This window comes from Rhipicephalus microplus, unplaced genomic scaffold, assembly GCF_043290135.1.
Source record: "Rhipicephalus microplus isolate Deutch F79 unplaced genomic scaffold, USDA_Rmic scaffold_16, whole genome shotgun sequence".
Lineage (NCBI taxonomy): Eukaryota > Metazoa > Arthropoda > Arachnida > Ixodida > Ixodidae > Rhipicephalus > Rhipicephalus microplus.
Window position 1 is genome coordinate 12,470,165 of NW_027464589.1, and position 6,985 is coordinate 12,477,149.

Here is a 6,985-nt window from a genome sequence, read left to right on the forward strand (position 1 = left end):
AGCTATCGCAAGATACTCTCGGACTCAGCCTACCAGCATCTACGTCATCGCTCCACCCCCCGCCAAGCCATACAAAAGGGCGTCCCACGGACCACTTTGCCAGTGGGCATGGAAGCACGGCCGGAGCGATGTTCTTACGCCTCTTGTTTGTTGCGCAGGTCAGTCATCCTTCCTTTCTGACCTGTAGATCCTACAAGTCTGACAACCGTTTTATTGTCGTGGTTCCATGCCCAGGAGCCGTTCTTGAACCTTTTTGTGCATTGTTTTTGGTGATATGCGGGGACATCGAGCAAAATCTCGGGATGCCAGACGAATTACTGAAATTAGTTAAGGAAACCAACGAGCGCTGTATAAGGATTGAGGCTAATCAATCCAGCATGGCAAAGGCGATTGACGAACTAAAACGTGGTCATGAATCGATGGTATCTACTGTTGCGAATATCAGCCCCCGCCTAGAAGCCGTTGAAAAGCAGGCTGCCAGTCTTGAGCTCTGCCAGCTAGATCAGGCTGGTGCTGATGTTCCAAGGTGCCGTCTGCGTGAAGAAATAACCACGTTACGCGCAAAGCTTGATGAGGCAGAAGATCGATTGAGGCGAGATAACTTGCTGTTTTTCGGAATTAAAGACAGTCCTAAAGAAAGCTGGCAGGAATCTGAAGGCCAGATTATCTCGTTTTCTTCTGAGATACTGCAGCTGCAAATTCCTGCAACCGACATTGGGCGTGCGCATCGGATAGGCCGGTATTCAGTTGACAAAAACCGTCCCATTGTAGTTAAATTTTCTTCTTTCAAAACTAAAGAACTTATTCATGCAAAAAGATCCTTGCTAACTAACACAGATTTTAACATAAGAGAAAATTTCTCTCTTTCTACGCGCATTGCACGTAGAAAGCTGCTTGACTTCGGCAAAGGCTTGAAAACTTCGTACAAACTGCGCCACAACAAGCTTATTGCAGACGGGAAACACTACCGGTACTGTGCAGATGCAGATTCTGTTCTTGAAGTTAGTGCAGTTGTTTCCTCTCTTCCTGCGGTTGCCTCTCCGGATGTTCCGTCTGGCTCTACATCACCGCGGTCGACGCGTTCGGGACGTGTGTATAGTCAGCCCAACGGTAGCTAGGATAGTGTGAGGGGTAGTGGCCGTACGCGCAATGTTTCTGTTCTGTATACCAACATCCGTAGCCTATATCAAAAGAAGGATAGACTTAACGCATTAATCAATGATTCTGAAGCCGATATCGTCGTACTGACGGAGACTTGGCTCACGAGCAAAATATCGGTGGATGAGTTATTTCAGTGTGACAAAAATTTTGTGGTATATCGACGTGATTGCAGTGGCAGGACAGGTGGTGGTGTACTAATCGCAATCAGTGACCAGCTAAAATCTTTTGCTGTCTCTGTAACTACAGACCTTGAAATTATCTGGTGCTGCTTAACGTTCAATTATAAGAAAATTATTCTTGGCGCCGCTTATCGGTATCCATCCTTTGCTACCGGTTTTTGTGAAGGTCTTCATGATAGTTTGAATCAAATTGTGGTACAATATCCAGGAGTAGAAATTGTTTTGGTTGGTGACTTTAATTATCCCAATATTCAATGGCTGCACTCCACTCCTTTAGTCGAACCTGCATCTGCTGATGCATCATCGTTTCTCGACGTTTGCTCCCTTTTTAACTTATCCCAGCTTGTCGATCAGCCAACCCGTGTAACACCGAAATCATCGTCTTTGCTTGATCTCGTCCTGTCATCTTCCCCAGATATTATTTCGTCAATAACACACATCCCCGGCTTGAGCGACCATGACGTATTGCAGTTCGCTCTTTCCCTTCCTGCTACAAGAAAACAGAAGCGCATAAAAAGCATCGGGGACTACAATAGAGCCAACTTCGAAGCTATTAATACGGGGCTTTGTATTTTTCTTGATAGCTTACTGCCACGTTATAGAGAACTAAGCGTTGATTACATATGAAATTCCTTCAAACAACAGGTCTATCAATTAATCACCAAACATATACCGTTGCGGCGCGTTTATAGTAACACTAATGCTCCCTGGTTTACCCGTTATTTGAAACGATTGTCTAACGAGAAAGCCAGGCTCTATCGTACTGCCAAGAAATCTACTGGGCCGCAACGCTGGTCAGCCTACAAATTAGCAGCCGCATCTTACACCAAGGCCCTTCTAACGGCAAAACGTACCTTTTTTCAGTTAACTCTACCGTTATTGTTAAAGACAAATCCTAAGCGTTTCTGGAGCATAATGAAGCCTAAAAACGACACCACAATAAGCCTGGTTGATAACCGCGGTGTACCAGTTTCTAGCCATCTGTGCGCATCGCTGTTAAATAATAGCTTCGCCAGGTCTTTTTGTAACCCGGTTGTAGATAATTTTCCAGATCTTCAGTGCGTAAATTTTTTCCCAATGGACCCTATAGTTTTCGATCCAACTGGAATTTCTGGCGTCATCAGCAGCCTGAAACTGTCTTCTTCATGTGGCCCTGACGGTATTAATTCAAAATTTCTGAAGAATACTAAAGAGTATATGTCGATTATATTATATTGCCTTTACACTAAATGTTTCGATGACGGTTACTTGCCTAAAGATTGGAAAACAGGCCGGTTGGTACCCCTTCACAAATCGGGCGACGCACATAACCCCTCGAATTACCGACCCATCTCACTTACTTCAGTTCCACGCAAAATTCTTGAGCACATAATTTTTTCCAATCTTGTTAAGCATTTAGAATCAAATAAGTTCTTCCATTACTCGCAGCACGGTTTCCGGAAATTATTTTCGTGTGAAACACAACTAATCACGTTTACTAACGATCTGCATGTATATCTTGATTCAGGTTTTGTGACTGACTGTATATTTCTAGATTTTTCGAAAGCATTCGATAAAGTAAATCACCAGCTACTATTACATAAACTCAGCCATTTGAAAATTGATCCACAAGTACTACAGTTTATTCGAATCTTTCTTGCTAACCGCACGCAGTTTGTATCCATTAACGAAACTGACTCTCCCGAGGTGTCGGTACATTCAGGAGTACCTCAGGGTTCTGTGCAGGGGCCTTTACTGTTTCTAATATACATTAACGACCTGCCTTCTAACATTTGTTCTCCAGTTTGTCTTTTTGCTGATGACTGTGTGCTTTACCGTAAAATTACTAACGATACTGATATTGCCTGTCTACAATCCGACCTTAACAACATTATTTCCTGGTGTAACCTCTGGCACATGGATCTTAACGTTTCTAAATGTAAATCAATGAGAATTTCGCGTAACAAACTACCTAGCCCTGATTACTTTCTTAAAGATACCTTACTAGAGTCAGTTGAATCTTACAAATATCTCGGTGTGCACATAACCAATAACCTATCCTGGGCGCGCCAAATTGAATATGTAACATCTAATGCAAACCGCATGCTAGGCTACTTGAAAAGAAATTTCTCGCTGTCCCCGTCTTCCTTAAAAAAGCAGCTATATATAACCTACGTGCGCCCTAGGCTTGAATATGCTTCCTCAGTTTGGGACCCTGGCTATGTAACACTATCTAATAAAATTGAAGCTGTGCAAAACCGCTCCGCGAGGTTCATACTTTCTAACTATCGCCGCACTTCCAGTGTTACTAACATGAAATCCAGCCTCGACCTTGCTCCTCTTGCTACTCGCCGGAAACTTGCTCGCCTTTGTGTGCTGCATAAAGCGTATCACCATAACCCCATACTTAAATCACGTTGGCTCAATCCTCCTTTTTTCCTATCTGAACGCCTCGACCATCATTACAAGGTTCATATTCCGCGCCAAAACACCGTAACATACTCCCATTCTTTTTTACCAAAAACATGCCATGATTGGAACAACCTGCCTGCGTCACTAGTCACGATTACTAATCATGAACGCTTTCGGGCGGCACTAGAAAATTTTATGCATTGATGTGCTCAACGCATTTTATTTTTCCCTGGTTTTGTTTGCTGCTGTTCGGTTACCGTTCATTTGTGTATCGCAAATACGTTGTGCCATGTTGTAATTTTTTTTCATTTTTTTTCTTTTTTTTCTTTTTTTTGCGGTGCTTCCTCGTTTGATTTTGATTTTTTGATTCCTTGTTCGATTTGTCGCGGTGCTTCCTGTTGTCGCGGTGCTTCATTTACACGTTGTTCTCGAGTGTTGTACACATGTACTGAATGTGATTTGTTTTTCACGTTTCAATTGTATTTTTTTCTTCTAAACCCACTCCCCTCTATAATGCTGTATGCCCTGAGGGTACAATAAATAAATAAATAAATAAATAAATAAATAAATAAATAAATGGGTCGCACGTCCCATGCCGCTCCGTATAGCCATTATAGCCAGTTTTCAAGGTCATAAAATTGCATTGCACGTCAATCAAAAAAGTGTCACACCATATCCACGGAGTGAATGATGATGAGGGGGGCGAAGTGTTCGTCAGTCTGTCCTTGTTTCCGTGCGTTCATCTGTGCGTCCGTCCGTGCGTAAGTTCACCCGTCCGCACGTCGTTTGTTCGTTCGTCTTCCTGTCTTTCCTTTCGTCCGTGCATCTGTTCGCGCTTCCGTCCATTCATCCATGCATTGCCCCACTTGTTATCATTCATTTCGGAGGTATGCTGTGATTTTTTCTTGAGGATGCGGTTGCTTCGGGCTCACATATTCTCCGAATCTTTCCTGAACGAAAATCACTCTCAGCCAAGATCGCCAAAATTTTACTGATATGGACTCAAATTTATTGATATTGAGCTTGCCTAAAATCATTTGAAATCAGACTCGCAAAGTTTCTGATTACTGCGCTCGATCCGAACGAGTCATTCTACAACTTGTGCTATCTTCTGCGTGCATGCGCCATTTTGCTTGTAATTTTTAACGCAAAAGCGTTAAAGAGCTCCTTTTTCGAAAATTCGGGTGTCGGTGTGTCGGCGTTGGCGCCTGCGTCATTGGTTGCGAGCGAAAATTGATCATCTGATGCACGAACAAAAATCTAGAACGACGCAAATAAAGAATATATGATAAAAAAAACCCCGGAGCAGAGTGGGGCAACGAGGGTTGTTTGGGTCCTATTGGGGATCAAACCCGAGTCGTTTGCGTGACAAGCATTTGTTCTACACCCGACCTTGCCTCTGCTTGTGAAAACTGTGAAAAGAACTTCCTCTGCTTGAAATTGCAGTGAAAGACGCTTTCACGCCTCACAGACAGAAGCGTCCTGTATAGATGCTTCACAAAATAAAATAAAATATCGCACTAATGACGTGTGGTCAAGCGCACATTGTCAATGGGCGTCAGAATAAGTAGGTATCATAATGGCTTCATAGTTGAAAGCCATTATCTCGCTACAAAATGCACACACGCTTGTGCGCCTATTACCTTAAGGCCAAGTAGCGGCTACATAGCAAACTTGAAAAGGTTTCCTACACTGAGTATTTGATGTACTCACTACGAACAGGACTCGCTATCGCGTTCAACTCCTGAAGACAAAGCTTCAAGGTCCCGTAATTTTTCCACCTTGATTATGCTGCTTATTTTCTAGGTTAAACCTTGCTCAACAGTATGATTTGAACTATGAACTTTTGGAAATGTTCCTGGACTAAGCGGAAGAAATCATTTCCTTCAAGTTTCTGTGAGTGCAGCATTATCGAGCCTGGGAAGACGTACGGAGCTGAAAAACAACGCGGGTCAGGTTACGAGATGTTTAAAGCTCACAAAACGAGCCCTATTTCGCGTTACCACGATAGTGAAATTACAATATGCAACGGCAAACGTTCCAGCTTCTTTTTGAATAAGTTACATGACACAACGTGCGTAGTTGCTCCAAATAGCCACGTAAAAGGTGGTCGTTGGTCTTGTGCAGCCGGTTCTGTAGGTTTGTGTAGGCGTGTTGCCACAATATTGTGGTGTTTGTTTCACATTAAATGCATGCGCCACCATTTTGTGTCGAACAGTCTATCTTGCACATCAAAGCTTCAGATTTTTCAGAAATTTCGACCACCTGGGTTTCTTTAACGTTCACCCAAATCTCGGCACATGGGCCCACAACATTTCCGTCTCCATCGGAACCGCAGCCGCCGCATCCGGGATACGATCATGCGACCTGCGGGTCAGCAGCCAAGTACCTTAGCCACTAGACCACCACGGCGGGGCATCCTCAGCTCGCAGTGTAACGCTAATAAGTTTCTGATCATGGAATACCAACCAGCCCAATTCGCCAACCTTCAAGCCATTTTCAACGCATGGTACTATTTATATGCGGGAACAACAATCCGAAAGCCGACATTTGCCAAAATCCATGACGAACGAAACTGCAGAAAAGACTTTTCGAGCATCACAACATGGCCTCCAAGTTCATTGAATTTGCCGGAGGCGAAAATGCTTGAAGCTCGTGTGATTTATGCGCAGGTAAATAACCCCGAATGGCGGAAGTTTCCGGAGCCCTACTCTACAGCATCTCTCATAATAAGATGGTAGTTTTGAGATGTTAACAATTGTTATTATTCTACAATATCGTAGAAGCAGACAGAAGAACATGACTGCCACGAAAACGCACGCCTGCAGTGCCAACCAGGCGGGCTTCGCGAGAGTGCTATGCTACGTGTCATGCGTCCGTCTTCTCAAGCGCAGTCACCTTTATTTCCGAAACTTTCTTTGTCCTTCACGTCACTTGTCACATGAATGTTTTCTCTGTAGGCATGCCCCTGGCATGCAACAAAACTTTATAGTATCAAAAACCCTCTTCGGAGTCAGGCATAGTTATTTTCTGCATGCTGCCCTCGGGGTCCAGCCCTGGCCCCTACACCCTCACAAATCCTCGTCAAACGGTTGATTCGCTTCTGCACCCCGCCTTGATTGACAGGGCCTCCGCGAAGGGCTCACCTCAATACAAGTGACGACGATGCAATGTGAGGTGTCGTAGTCATATGGCGTTATTGTGACGTCACCGATTCTGGTGACGTAAGGTGGCGACGTAATTATAACTCATGT